Here is a 16,436-nt window from a genome sequence, read left to right on the forward strand (position 1 = left end):
CCTTTTTATTGTTCCTCACGTTTCATCTACAAAATTGAATCTTTTTTAGTGGAATTTTATGTGAAAGACTAACACTAAATAATGCATAAATGTGCTTTGTTATTTTTTTTTCTTTTTACAAATAAGAACCTAAACAAATGTTTATGCATTTTTATTTAGCTCTTTGAGTCAATATTTGTAGAGTCAGTTTTTACTGCAGCGAAAAGTCTATTTGGGCTCTGAACAACTATTAGCCTTTGGAAAAACCTCCAAAGATCCATCATATTGGATGCATAGTATCTATAAAACAATTGTTTTCAAGACCTTACAAATATTCACAATTGAATTTAGGAATAGATTTTGACTGAACCAACCTAATGAAGAAAAACTTTCATCTAAACCATGGATGCCGTCCAGCTTGAAGGAGACCCAGATAGTTGATTTCATCCATTTTCCTAACAAACTCTGACCAACTTCTCTGCTGGTCAGAGCATGTCTCATTTCCCTCCACACCAAGGTCACAAGAGTCCTGTAATAGAAATTGTAAAGCTGTGACTTGATTGCTCTGCTGCCATACTTACCATGATGACCAAGATTCATCACTGTATGTGGCTTGTGTGAATAGACTGAAAGATCTAAAAATATATTTTCTGCAGTAACCTACTTTGTTAGTGGTTTAGCCTAATAGGATATTGAATGCACAGCGTGATCTTGGGTGATCCGAATGGGAGGATTTTCTGAACAGCACTACTGGGAATTGGGCCCAACCTGTCACCTCAACTCCACGGAGTATTTTTTCTTTTCTTGCCTGCTTGAATTTTCTTCCCCTGTTTGGAAATGAGCCAAGTTATCACAAAGAGCCATGAAATGTCTAGAAAATGAGAAGCAAACCAAACACAAAGAGCCATTCATGGCAAGACAAATACAAAACAAGGAGCATGAAGGGATGCAAACAGACCACCAGGAAATGGAACCTGTGAAAAGACGCAAACAGACAAGAGATGTGAGTGGAGGAAGACTTGTTGCACTAGAAAATTAAAAGATTCTCTGAGTGTGTGCAGACCCACTACAGAAAGACAAAACAGCTTGAAAAGCAGTGCAGAACAAAAACAAAAGGCTGTTGTGTGTCTTTTGCCTACTCAGAGGGTGAGGCTTGTAATTCAAGCCCACTGAGACGTCAAACTCTAAAACCAAGGTCGACATTTTTTAGGGCATTTGCATTCTTGTGGGACACCTGAAAAACAATCGATTCAAACACTATTTGAAGGTGGGGAATGTAGATGGTTGGTCAAAGCTGGAGAACAGCAATGCTTGCCTGTCATGTTGCAGTCCCCAAAGGATTCACCCACTGATGAAATGCGAACGAACAAGAGAATGACAGCTTAGAAACAATGAAACGGTATCAGCTCCATCATCCATCCACCACGTGAAAGTTTTCTTTCTTTTTTTTTTTTTGTGGAAAGTTGAGGTTGTTCCAGCTGGCCGCCTGCTGAGCTGTTGAGCTGTGTGCTGTGATTTGCACTAAAAAGACACCCTTCTGTTTGAAGCTCCAAAGCAGACGCAGGAAGAGGCTTTAGCTTAGCCTGAACACATGTCACTCTCCAGTTCTTCGACTCTTAATGCGGTTTCACCTCACCTGAAACTCTGAAACTCTGAAACTCCTCCTTTGTCGTTTTGTATGCAGTTTACAAAAGACTGATTAATATGAACTAGTGAAAGAAACAGCAGAGTTCAACAGACTTCATTTTACCATCCCAATATCATGTTGCTTTATGTTATGTGCTACCGTCAATTGTCCTTTCAGTTCAGCCTTTCTGAATCTGTGGGCCGCAAGGTACTGCATGTAAAAGCACAGTTAGTTTACCAAAGGATTGTGTTGAAAAATACTAATAGGTAAGTTGCTCAAGACCGGGTCACTCAAAAGACAAGTTGAAGACACGTGGAAAGAAACCAATGCCAGAATAATTTTTGTGATCGGGAGAAATTTAGTTGGAAGGAATTTTTTTTAGTTTCTCAGAGCGAGTTGCAGAAATGTTGTTTTTAGAACACTAGTACAATACACAGCATGTCTCGGTCTGCCTGGCCTGGAGCTGCACTGCCGTGGCTGTGCTCAGTACAATAAGACGATGACAATGCAGTGAGCAGTGGTACCACCTACACTGACTAGCTGCATCTGTAACACCTGAAGTAATAACTTACATCAGGCAGAAAGAAAACAAATCTTTAAAAGCAAGCTTTCAAAACCCGCAAATAACAGTAGATTTCTTTATGGTTTTGTTGAGTTTTTGTCACATTTACAAAACAACATGAATCTTCTCATCATAATTAACAAAGAAGTCAACAATAATTGAGTTACGAGACTAATATTTTCATTTCAAGTTGTAAATGTTGCAATTTTAAGTCAGGTGATCTCTGAGTGTATGTTAAATGGGTTAAGTGATGCTTTTTAGGACCTTTCACAATAAATTTGGTGAAAATGAAGAACCAATGAATATTTAAAATATATATATAACAAAGTGTTGTTTTGCAGCAGATTCGATCAGTATTTTTAGTATTTTTCTGGAACATCATTAAATTTCCACAACAAAATTACAGCAAAATAAAAAAAAAAGTGATTTTTTTTTTTTTTTTTTTTTTTTAGATTCACTTTTGGTGTCATTAAAGTAATGTAGATAGGGTTCGGGACTGCCGAACCCTATCTGTTAGTCCCGAACCCTATCTGTTAGGATTAGGGACTTCACAAGAAAAGATTCAAGCAGCAAATATTTGACATCCCCTAAGAACGATTAAGACTGCCTATTTGAATAGTTTGAACAGCAAATATACTTTAGTATGCATTAATATGAATACTGAAAAACCCACACTGCTTATTTCCACTCTTTTGGGAACAGACAATCAGGGCCAAGAAAAAAAAATTGGCATTCATGAATTGGCTGCTTTACAAATGTCAGCCAATAGCATCTCATCTAGCATAATGCAGAAATACTTCTGCACTATTTTGAATAGCTTAGACATGTGCTATGAAAAAATCAGCAAATAAGAAAGTTTTCCACTAATAATTACGAATTACATTTCACAGAAAACAGGCTGGGGTCTACTGTGTGTGTTTTTTTTTCCATAGAAGGTACTCTTCATATGCTTTTCAAAAAGAAAATATTTATTTTAAAAACTAAACATAAAAATAAAATGGTCGTTCTTTAGAAAGGTAAAAACATTCATATAGTACATGTTTATCAAAAATTGTCAGTTGTCCTTTTCTTAAATGCAACATTTACGGTTCTAAAGAAATGTCTCTGAACTATGAAAGTTGTTCACCTCATATTTGACTAAAGTCATTTTCATGTGTAACAACGGCTCATCAAAGTCTAGACCTAAATCCAACGTCTTCTTTTGCTGTGTCTTTATTGAGCAAAGAAAGCTCAATAAAAAATGAATGAAACAATCTAATGAATATCCCAATAAAAGAGGCATTAAGTAATAATTATCTTAGTAATCAGTGTTAGCGACTGTCAAACAAAGTCGCAGAGTGGCTGAACATGGGAATCCTTGTTGACGCGCCAGCTGATCAAAAAGCAATCCAGGATGCATTTAGATTATTTATTTTTGTCAATATTCAAGCAGAACAGTGTCCAAGCAGCATAAAAAAATTATCCGTGCAATTAAACAGTGATTAGAGACAAAAACAACAGGCGGTCAGCAAAAAGTAGACCTTTCCCCATCACCCACTCACTAAAGTTACCAGGTGAGCAACAGGTGATCTATAATCACTATCAACACCACGTGACCCTGCGCTACACCTGTCCACAACATTCAGCTTTTATTCAATTATAATTAATTGGTTAAGAACTTAACCACATCTTATTTTATGGTTTGTTTGTTTTTTTCACAAATAGATAAAAAGAAACTAAAATAATTCAATTTTGATCAATAATTGGATAGCAAAGATGCTTAATAGATTATTTTACAGAATCTGAACCAAGCAAAGTGATGAGTTCTGAGTAGACAATTTGTACAAAGTTTTTGTTTTTTATGCAAAATGTGTGTACTTTCTGTACAGTTTTGGCTTAATTACTGCTCCGAGTGTCATGTATTTTTCAGCAAATAGCCTTTTTTGAGTCTCCAAACACAAAGAGTCATTAATTATCAAATTAATGACTAATCAATCACTGAATTAGTCGACAATTGTTTCAAGCATTGATTCATTACAATTGATAATTTCCACCTTACAATGAAACACAGTACAGTTTGTGATGGTGAACATAAAAAAATGAGGAAAGGTTTAATAGGGGTGTGAATATGTCTGCTTTCTCCTCTACTGCTTAGCTCGCATGGTTCTATTGTGTTGCTGTTATTGCAGCAGGATTATTCTCTTTCTACATTTGTTTCAGTTCATTTACATACAGAAGTATTCCCCACAGAACCGGCAGCAACATGCCGGTATAATTGCACCGGGTCTTGCTATATTGTTGTATCGTTATTACATTCGCCCTTGCAGGGCTGTTATTACTCCCCTCCCCACCTCTCTACCTGTCTGTGTCACAAGACCAACAACAAAATCTCTGAGCCAATTCCAAATGTGTCGATCACAATATTTCCCTCCCACCCTGTAACATCTGCAGGGCGGGGAAGCAGAGCTGATTGAGGCGAGTTGGGGGGAGCGGGGTCAGAGAGGTCTGTGTTTGTGTTTCTAGGCCAATGATGCGTGACCTCTCTTTCTCACTCTGCTGATTGTTTACCTGAGCTTCAGATGCATCTGCTTGTGATGATCCTCCCTGCCACACGCAGTTCTTTCACTGCCCTCCAGTGGCTCTCTAATAATAGTACGACTCCAGTGTCACACTTGTCCTAACTCTCCCACACATCAGCCGATTCTATCAGAGCTCGCTCACTCAAACGTTCCCGCAGCTGAACTGACAGGATCCGCAGAGAAAATCCAATAAATGTCTCCTTACTCTGCTGCTGTCATCATTCCATTTGATCTCATCTGGCGTCTCCAAAGGCACAATATGAATTACTTTCAATGCAATTATGAAAGTAACCAATTACAGTCCTTGTAATTTCATTGTGTCCTGTACAAATAAGCAGCACACGCCTCAATTGTGTGAGTGCGTGAGCGTGAGTGTGTGTGCGTGAGTGTGCGTGAGTGTGTGAGTGTGTGAGCGTAGGAGTTAGCAAAGTAAGACCAGATGTGGTTCAAAGGGTTTCAGTCCGAACCAAATCTAAAGGAATTCTCGGGGGGGAAACCGGAGGGGTTTTTTTTGTTGTTTTTTTTCTTTGGTTTTGTTTTTTTTCTGAAAGTCTGTTGGTGAGTTGTCAGAGAACCGAGGAGTTCATTATAGCGACGGGGTGAAGCTCTCACAGGCAGAGGTCGGAGGTGGGTGGTGCAGGTCTTAATGTGACAGGGGTGAGTTTGGTCATACAGCAGGGGGCGCTATTGTGTTGCCAGACTTAACAGGCCAAATCAAACTCCTTCAAATGGACTTTCACTTTGTCTGAACTCCCCGTAGCCCCATCTCCCAACACTCCCTGCCCCCACACCCCTTCCCCATTACCCTCACCCACACCCCAAATCACCCCTCTAACCCCACTCATTACTGCTTCACCGCCAATCAGAGGGATATTAGGTATAAAAATATCCCACATAGCCTACTGACTGACACCTCTAACTCTCTGTCCTTGGAAGTTTTTCTTCTTCTTTTTACTTTTGTTCTAATTCGGTGGCTGAATTATCCTGGGAGTCTCAATTTGCAATAAAAAAAAAAAAAAAAAAAAAACTTAATGTCCACTGTGAAAACAAAAACATTTAAAACAATTGTTTCCATCTTATTTCCAGTGCAAATATTTTACTCTACTTGAAACAAGACAAAAATAATATACATGTAACTTTTCAGCAAGAAGTAAAAACTTCTATTAAGTAAATAATTTCTTAATATTCAAAAAAAAATGGCAAATTATTTCAGTTATAACAAAACATCATGGCTGCAACTAACCATTTTATGAGAACAAATAATTGATTAATCACATAATCTCCTACTTAATTATCAAAAGATACTTAAGTAGGAGATTTTGTTTAGCTAAAACTATGACACTTATGAGCTCTAGTCTTTTTGAAAGAGGTATTTTTTATCTTAAAAGTAAATAAAACACCATAGTTCTATGTTTGTCAATGTGTACAGTTTTGGTTTCCTTCCTGCTCTTAATATGTTGTGTTTTTAGCAAATTACATTTTTTGAGTCTTTATACTCCAGTTAACAATTAATTGATTACTAAATCAGTAGACGATTATTTCAATAATTGATTCATCTTGATTAATCCAATTAATCATTTCAGTCTGACAAGACGTTTTCCCATCCCACCAATGGAACTACGTTTTCATCAATGTTAAGGCATTATTGAATTAATAAAAGTTCCTATCTCTATCTAAAAAGTTGTTCTTATGTTAATTTTGCCATATTTCATGTGTACAATACAAAAACTATACCAAAAACACTTGGTAAGGTTTAGTGTTTTGCAGTGTGCAGTCTTCCGTGGAGGAACTTTTTTCACATCCCACTTAAGTGCATCCTCTATAAATGTTGGATTTCTCTAAAGGCATTGAGCACATGTCCTTTCATTTAACAACCGTGGTCGCACAGACGCATGCACGACCTCACACACACCCGGGGAACCAAAACCCGGCCCTATAAACTCAGCTGAGACGGAATTTTTAACCAGCTTTGCCAAAAAGGAGTTCAATCATCCGTGGAAGATTGAAAATCTGAGCGCTCTCATGTTGATTTTACTTTTTATTTTCCATTTTAAAGTTTTTGCCTTTGGCAGTCTTGATGTAGTAGGTTCATTTTTCAATTTTAAATCTAAAGGTCTGACATATTCAGCTTGTGGGCCTCGATTGTTCCAGAGTGGCCTGACGTGAAAGTTAGCTGACCTTCTTATTATAGGCATGTTGTTCAGCACTTTCTGGAAAATGTCAAGGCGTTCCTTCCTCTGATGTAAAGATTACCAGGTGTTGACCCAGGATCCATTATCTCCTATTAGAGCCTGTCTCTCATTTTTGTTTGTGTGTGCGTGTGTGTGTGTGTGTGGGTGCATGTGTGCGTGTTCATGTCCTGAAGCTAAAGCTCAGATAATTTCTGTGTGCTTATGATAAAATCCTTACGTTTAGATAAAGAACTGAGTTATAACTTAGGGTTAGAGGGACAAAATGCATTTGTTAAACATCAAAAACAAACAAACAACAGTTTTGGGTTTATTTAAGTTTGCACAAAATAAAAAAAGCAAAAGTCAAAAGATTCACCAATAGCTGAATAAGCAAGTAAATCCAACATCTGATTATCCTGATGAATTGGCATTTATGTGTTCAAACATTTATGATCCCTGTTAAAGAGGCAGGATTATATCAACTGTTTAGAGCTTTACATCATGTTATAATGTTATTTATAACATTATCAAAATATTATATCCTCATCAAAAACACACCTGGAGTGATGTCTTGATTATTTCATGCATATTTAAGAAATACTTTGTAATATTTGGCTTGATTAAAGCAGAACTCACAAAGAAACACACAAGGGGGATCTTGTTCCAGGTAAAGGTTAAAAGTGTTACCAGAATCAGTTTGATAAAAAACAAATGTTCACCCACTCAGTATGAAATTAAAGGTTTGCACCAAAAATAATTTATTCAGAAACCCAAAATTTGAATAGTTAATCAACCTAAATCAACATCAAAACCCACCCAAAATATCAAGAGTCTGATTTGCCTTGTCAGGCCGATTCATAAACCACACTTAAAAAATAGAAAATCCAAAAAGTCCTGTTCCTTTTTTATATTTTTGTCCATAAAGGAGTCCCATACATCCAAATCGCTCCGTATTAATCCCCGTCTTCTTCCCGAAGAAAAATCCAAAACGTCAAAAAAGAACCCCAAAAAAGATGAGAAAAAAGAAGAGTGGTACCACCCAAAAAAAAACCCAAAAGAAAAATAAAGTCCAGATCTCACTGGGAGCGTCCCTTTTCCCCCCCGGTGGTTTCCTCCATGGACTGTCGTCGTCCTTCTGCACCGGGCGGCGTTCCCTCGGTGCACCCTCCGGTCCAGGCTTCCGGGCCCGATCTGTGGCGCTGGGACGAACCTTAATCGAACCTTAATCGATGTTTTATCTTTTGTTACTTTTCTTTGGATTAAACAGACACTAAGGATAAGGCCAAAACTCCCGCTGCACAGATCGACACGAGCGTCTTTCTTACAGATTGCGCCGCGCCTTCCGGCGCACACGCCCCCTTTTTATCTCTAATTCCCACACACCTGGCCCCAAACATGATTTACCCAACATCAGTTTTTTTAACAGTGGAACTTCGACATTTTTTTTCTTATGTTTTTATTTATAATGAAATCCACAACTGTTCCACTAGACAGCTTGGCATTTTTAACATTTATTATATTTGCTGAGAAAAACAAAACATAGTGGTTATGTTACAACTTTAATCGTCATGGGAACCATTCAGCTGTGTAAAACGCCTGGTTGGACCTTGCACCACCTCCTCGGAGCTGTAGTTTCCAAACTGCTGAGGTTCCGCCTCACTGAGCAGCCCTTCTCCTGAGCTCCCCCACTCTGCTAATTGCTGCTGGCTAGTCTAAAGGAGCAAACACCTGGCAAAACTCGGCATCATGTTGAACTCTTTACAGAAGCTATAACTCAGTGAAACACTGGTAAAAATGTTGTCAAAGTGTCAATAGAGGAGCCATGTTGTGACAACTTCCTGAAGTCAGAGTTTCAGAAAGAGCAGGAGATTTTAAAGAGACAGAGGCCAAGGTTAAATTAAGAAAAAATTCTTTCAAATCATATTTGATATATACAGCTTTTTAACTGAAGTTAACCTAGTTACTTGATTATGCTATAAAATGGCACTATGTGCCTGGAAAATACATAATACTGGCCTTTAATAAAATATGTAAAAAAGTTAGAATTTGTTAAGAGTTATTAATGTTTGCAAATGAGTTTAACCATTTGAAGTAATTTTAAGTTTTTCTTATGACCTGACGGAGTATCTCCTCAGATTCTGTGCTGCTGAGCTTGGGGCACCTTTACACATCTTCAAACTGAGTCTGCAAGTTGGGACTGTGCCTACACTCTGGAAGACATCATGCATAAGAACCATGAGCTGAAGCCTTTAGACCTGTGCCACTCACATCACATCCGATGAAGACTCCAGAGAGGCTCTTGCTCAACCACCTCAGGATGCAGGTAAAACAGTCTGGAGACCTCCTGTAGTTAATCTATCAGGTAGAGGTTGGAGTGAAGATGCCATCATCTAACTTCTACATTGAGCCCACTCACACTAAAGAGTTCTGAGTTCTGTTGCAAAAATTTGCTTCTTTTTTCCTACCTACAATGACAATAACTGTATAAATTGGTACAATTTATAACTGTATAAATTGGTACAATGTATACAGTTATTGTATAAATTATGCAGTATCTGCAAATAAAACACTGCTTTAGGGGTTAGTTACTCTTAAAAATGGTTATCATGTAGTCAAATTAGTAATTTATGCAGAATTTTTAAAATGAAAAAACTGATGTCATGTTGGGTCTTTGGTGCAGAACCTTTCTTAGCTGTATTATCCAATGAAGCTCTTCTTTCACCTCTTGCCCCCCCATTGGAGACTTTTTTTTCATCCTGCACCTGGTGTCTGTCAGCCAAAGCCAACACAAAGGGCCAGTTGAGGCGCATCCTTAAAGAGGGTCATGTGTTCAGATTTCCTTTCCCTTTCCTTCCCCCTTGAACTTCTGAAGCAGAAGCATGGTTCTTAAATGCCTCAGTCTCAGAAAGGGTCAAACGTGAACATAAACCCAGATCCCCCACCCTCCTCATCCCACATCATTCTCCTGCCCTAGGTATTCAGCTGGAGCAGGAGGATGTTTTAATTTCTGAGTTTATGTGATTTCAGCACGGTTTAGAGCACTGACAGGTTTGTCATCTGAACAGGCCAGAGAGAGGAGGAGTGAAATGAGAATGTGTAATCCACAGAGAGATAAACATGCTTCAAAAATGGCACCCAACTTATTCAAAACATTGGACTGCTTCTTTCTCTTCTTGAAGAAATACATACACACTTTATGCAGTCTGCAAATCTATGATGCTTTACAAGTTTTTTTATGGTACAACCACAGACTTTGATGTTTTACTCCTGCCAAAAATCCAGAGGAGAGTATTGAGGAATCACAACGACGCATTCATTAACTGAGAGACACATAGCTCTGATTGCAGGCGCTTCCATTTATTCACAGACTCATGGAGGCAACATGGCGTGCAGTCAAGTACACCCCCTCCAGAACTTCACCATTTATAAGATACAATATCGGAATCTGTATCAGTGCCAAAGTGAAAAGAAATCAAGATCAGATTGTGTGACAATGTGCCAAATCCATAAGGGCAGATCTATTCAATCTAATTCTATGCTTTGTGCTCTGAGTGACGTCAAGCTTTTTATTTTACATCATAATTACAATTCCAAATTCCATTTTCTGAACTATTTGAAAGTTTTTGCAGTTATTTTTTTTTTCAAATTCAAAACTACTTTATTGATCCCAAAGAGAAATTAAATGTTTAAATGTTTGACAAAGGTAGTCAACCTACCTGACTGTTTTTGTCAGTTTATTTATTATTTATTCTATATTGGCTTTTTTACTCCTAATTTAACTCATTGAACAAATTAAAGCTGTGTTGTTTTTATATGTTTGACCAAGCTTGTGAAGATGTTGGTGTATTTAAGTGTGCTGTACTAGTGCAGCGTTATCACATAAATCTGTAATTCAGTACAATTATTTCTATGTTTAAAAAGTACATTTTGAGACAATTCAGCATTTTTTATCTATTGAATAGGTATTGATCAATATTGGTATAGAAATGAAAAAAGTGGATTGGTGCATCCCAAGGCGCATGTGGCATAGACAGAGAAAAATGGAGTTAGAATGTCATTGTTCTAAAAAAATCACATGGCTCACATGACCACCCAGAAACACAAAGCTGATGTTTTGAAATGTATCCATTCTTGAATCTGGTTTTAAAAATAATTGATTCTGGTTTCCCAAAAAACTGCAAAAACTTTTGTTTGATATGCCTAAAATAATCCCAATGTGTCTTTACCTCAAATAGTACAAGCAATGTTGTCTTTGCTTGAAAAAGGTCCATTACTGCCATTCTTGGCAGTAATGTAACGCCATATTTCACAGGCACTCTCCATCCAATTTGACTGAAATTGGGATTCTTTTTCTTTTTTTTTTTTTACAAAGAACAGTGTTCAGAAGTTTTAATCAATATGTTGGCAGAACTGGTAGACACATACCACCAAAGGACACTGAAGTTTAAGGTTGTAACGTGTCACTATGTGAAAAGTTTCAAAGAGTATGAATACTTTTTCATAGCACTTTCTAATTTCTTCCATGTAATGGATGCTCAACCCTTTGAAATGACTCCCTGATTCTTACTAGAACATTTCTCAAGACCAAGATGAGGTCAAACAAAAAGCGGGGATCCTTCCATCCGCCCACAGGCAGCTGTAATCATCACTGTAATGGTCATTATCCTGATTATCCCAATCAATACCCCGAGACCAGCACAACTGCCATCTTCGGTACCTTTTGTCATCGCAGTCTAATTATCATCATAACGACATCCTGCTCCTCCTACTGAACAAACTCAGAATTGACAGGCGAGTTTTCAAAGCCACATATAGTTGTCTGGCAGCTTTGAGGTAAATGGATGGCCAGGAGACCACTCTGGCCATTAACTTTCAAATTTGCAAAAGTAATTAAGGAATGATGTTCCGACATTATCACCCGCTGAATGGGAATGCTTCCCTGTTGTTTAACTGTGCAGAACTGATTTTATTACCAAGAAACAACAAATGGCTGGCTCTATCTCAGCAAGGGTTTTATTTCCCCCAATCGTCTGGGAAACCGCTTTACAAATTCCCTCACCCAGATAAGACTGGGAGTGTGATTGTCGGCTCCAGCTTGACTCATAAAGGAAATATACTAAACAAAAAGAAGTGAAACTTACAATCATAAGTAAAAAAACAGGACATCTTATATATTCATATCTATTTCAATTGCTTTAGCTGACAGCACATGATAGTCAGGTAGACCCGGCTAATTTTGCTTCAATTTGGGGCTAAAACTGCAACATTTGTTCCATTTTCAACCACTGAGATTCACTTTCACGTCACACTGTCTCAAATGAGCCAAAGCCCTTGAAAACCATGTTCCTTCCCTCACCTGTGGGGGCGCTGCACAAACACCACAAAAGCAAACAGCATAAAAACTTCTGAAGAAGATACTGAGCTCAATTCCTTCTTCACGTACTGTAAACAAAAATGGAATGACTTCAAATTTTGGCAGATGTAGGATTTCAATGTTGTCTTGGGCCAAAGAGTACAAACTATTTCTCTAACTAGTGCTAGACTTGCATGTTTGTTTTGATTGCATTTAACCAGAATTCCCTGCTATAAAGCAGGGCTTGTGCAGGTTTCACCAACTCCAATTAAAGACCATTATGAATGGTATTTACGACCTATATCTCCAAGAAAATGTTTAGACTCCATCCAACCAATCGGTGACAAATTTGCATTTACCCATGATAGACCCAAAAAGTCAACTACCTAGGAAGAATTTTGGTAGTTTGTGAACTATTTGTAACAGAGAAAAAAATCAACACAAAAGTACATTCCAAACACATTCTGATTTGAGATTGGAGCGGTCACAATTTCCTTCTGAGCAGACTATATCACTCTCAGCACCCCACAAACAGCAGGTATATCTCATAAGGTTATCTTAACTGTCATCCCAATAATCGGAGCTTCATTAAGATTGTTGAAAGTGGAAAATCAGGTCAAAAAGCTGTGTTGTTATCTTGGCTACTGATTCAAGGGTTAGGAAGCCAAGCTTTCCTCCTTACAGACATCCAATGAAAGTAGGTACAAGCATACGCTTTCATATCAGTGGTATCAAGGCACCTCTTCTTGCGGTCTGCCTTTGCTTGGGCGGTCAGAGTGGGGCATGCTGTTTTGAATGTGCTCCATATGCAGATTACTTTCTGTACACGTCAAACAAAAAGTGCATGCATGGCATGCATTTATTTATGCCATTCACATACATAAAATGTGAATGGCTAATTCATATTTTATGTATTTTTGCTTTGACTCATTGAAACAACAAAGGCTAACACAATGTTAGCTGTTAAACAGCTCTTTCAATCTCACCATGATCTTTGTGCCCACAACTTGCTCACCAATAGCCTGGTAAAAACCAGCCCCTTTTCTATGCTCTACCTCATACAGAGGGTCTGGGCTCTCAGTTGTTAAGAAATGATTGCTTCCTGAAGGCACACACTGAGATGAAGTTTAAAATTTACCCAACTCGCTAATCTTAGTCGTGCACTAGTTGATGCTATGAAGCTTACCAGAAATGTCCTGTAAACAACCATTCTCCACTGTGTAAAATGCTGGTTTGAACAAGATGTCTGTTAATGTTAATTTAATATCTAGAAGTGCAGTCAACACAGACTGAACGGCTTGGTTCACTGTCATTGATGAAAATACATGCAGACTACAATTCTAGATCACCACAGAAAATTTGCATCATCGTTCTTAACTTCTCCTTCTGTTTGCTGATTGGTCTGGTAGAAATTCTAGCCAAGAAATTATGTCAATGGGAGAAATCCAAGACAGAGCACTGAAAAGAGATGAGAATTGAACAAAATGTAGGAAGTTGATGACCAGGCTAAATGACCTGATGTGACACACTTTTCTGTGCCTTTAGCCATTTTAGTGAGAAACATATTCAAATATAATCTTTTTAAATTTCCAACAGAAATTACCCCTTTTCAGAAGCAGTAATGTTTAATGTCTATATTTCTAAAAATCACCCAAGTGGTGTCAGAGTGCAGTAATTTTATTCTTGTCTTCAGATCTGTCCGGCCCGCAGTGAGAGCCAATTCTGCTGCGGCCAGTTTATGATCCCTGCGAACTGCTGTTCAGGCATGTTGCAATGTTGCTCCTTCAGACTGGATATGTGTGTTAAAGGATTCCAGCATTCCTCCCCCACCCTCTCCCATCCTTCACTTTTTATGGATTTCGACTTCCTGCTCTTTTTGCTTCCCAGTCCCAGACTCCTGGGCCAGAGAGATGGATGTTGCGTAATGAGCGTAATTGCGCTAATCCTTCCGTTTTCGCAGCGCTTTAATTCGTTCATGCTGCTGCTCTAATCTTTCTTGGGCCATAATTTGTACACTGTGTATGATTACATTTCCTCTTCCAGTGGTTTAGCAATTATAGAGGTGAGGGTGAGGGGGTTGCACTCTGATGCCGGCTTGTGCAACACTACTTGTTGCTGCTAAGACTGAATGAATAACAACACAATAGTGGCGTGAAGACTCTGCGCTTAAAAGAGAGAATCCTGTTGGTCCAGATGTTCTTTTATTATGTTAAACGTTACCGATGGAGAATTGCCAACACCCGTTGACATGACTGAGACGTTTAATTGAGTCATGACGTTCAATTATTTGGTGCCTGCTTGTCTAAGAGCCGCCACGTCTCGCTGACAGCGCCTTTCACATGCGAGCGTCCGGCAGTGGGAATATGATGTATGTAATTTAGTGGTTTGTGGACTTTCTGCAGGGCTGTGCCACTCCACGCGATGAGCAAGTCAACAAGGAGGGGTGGACGAGGGGGGCGCTTTCTGGAGGCAGTGGAAAGATAAGCCGGCAAACCTTCACTGTAAAAAATATCCGTAGATTTTACAGTTAAAGAAAGTAAAAAACGAAAATTTAATACCGTAAATTGGAAATCAGTTTAATACTGTTTATTTAACAAGTAATTACCATAAATAAGATAATTAAGAAAATATGTACATTTTACAGTTTTTTTTTCATAAAATTTACATTGCACTGCTGTAAAATAAAATCTGGTAATACTTTTAACAGTAAAATTCAGTAATTTTTCTAGTAGTACATAATGTAGTTTTTGCAATTTTCTTTTGTAAATAATACAGTTAGTAGCTGTTAAAAATGCATACTGTTGTGACAATTACAGAAACATACTGTAATTTTTCTAGCAATGTATACCGTAGTTTTTGCATTCAATAATTATAAAGTATACATTTCAAAACTGTCAATATGCATACTGTTGTGGAAATAAAAAAAACTTTGTAGTGCTGTAACCTTTGCATTTAATTCTCATGATTAATAGAGTTGGTAACTGGTAAATGGGCATGCTTTTGTGGCAATTACAGAAATACGCTGCAAAGATTTGAAGAGTCAATTCTGTAATTTTGGGGTTTTATTCTTATAAATTTACATATACGCTCATGGGGATAACAGAAATAGGCTGCACATTTCTTGCATACCTTTTCTTAAGAAATTATGTCTTTAACTGTAAAGAATATTGGTTATGGGGAACAATATACAGACCCTTTCTTAAAAATTGTAATAATCAAAAATCTTTTTAATAATTCCATTCAAAAAGTTTAACTTTTCATGGAGTCAGTCTTAGTTCATGGGCCAACAGGGCCCCCTGCACCTGGTCCGCGCGGACAGGCGCAGTGTTGCTTTGGAAGCGGTCGATTTGAACGGACCAATCAGCGCGCTGCATTTGAGGACCCGTCGCAGTCGGTGATTGGTGTTTTTGTCCAGCTTCCGCTCAGATTGTGCAGTAACTTCATCATCCAACCTTCTCCATCTGATCGGCTCTCTTTCCCAGGTAAGGAAATATTGCGGAAAATTTCAGAAAACAAATAGTTTGAATTGCTTTCGGTTGGTTGAAAAGACATTTCAGGGGAAACGAAGAAAGAAAAAAAAAAAAACGTTGTTGAAAGTTAGCCTCTCTACAAAGCTATTGCTAACATCGGTTTTGTATCGCCATTGCTGTAAGCTATCCATCGAAGTAATATATTTAAGATGTATTCATGCAACCTGTGTGCAGAACCAGTTAAATCTGTTAAAGCCTTTGTTCTCCATTGCAAACTGCATCGCAACGAACCGAGGCGTAAGTTCAAGTGTGTTGCGGCCGGTTGCAAGCAGGTGTGTTCTGGTTATGCAGCATTGAAAGCACACTTCTGTCGTCATCATAATAGCATGCCAACAGTTGCTCTAGACACAAGTGTAACGAAATTAAAATGCACAGTTCCACTTTGTAAATGGCAGTGTGAAGGGATGAAAATTTTGGTTGTTCACTTGAAGGAGCATATAGTAGAGGGGCGTCAAGTAACTTGCCCTGTGAAAGGGTGCACCTCTGTGTTTTGTGTAAAATCTTCCTTTACCTCTCACATCTCCAGGAAACATAACAATTATTTTGAAAATGTGATTTGTCAAACAAGTAATGAAGATACTCAGAGTGCTTCAAGTGCTACCAAAAAAAGATTCCAGTGTGCATTATCATCTTACATAATAGATGGGAATCGGTTT

At 38.2% G+C, this 16,436-nt stretch overlaps 1 pseudogene; it reads left to right on the forward strand.

Annotated features, from left to right (window-relative positions):
• The first annotated feature begins 9,184 nt into the window (after positions 1 to 9,184).
• The window catches only part of LOC129353604 (uncharacterized), a 30,040-nt pseudogene continuing 22,788 nt past the window's right edge, over positions 9,185 to 16,436 (forward strand).

The sequence above is a fragment of the Poeciliopsis prolifica genome, unplaced genomic scaffold, assembly GCF_027474105.1.
Source record: "Poeciliopsis prolifica strain line A6 unplaced genomic scaffold, Auburn_PproV2 SCAFFOLD093, whole genome shotgun sequence".
NCBI lineage: Eukaryota > Metazoa > Chordata > Actinopteri > Cyprinodontiformes > Poeciliidae > Poeciliopsis > Poeciliopsis prolifica.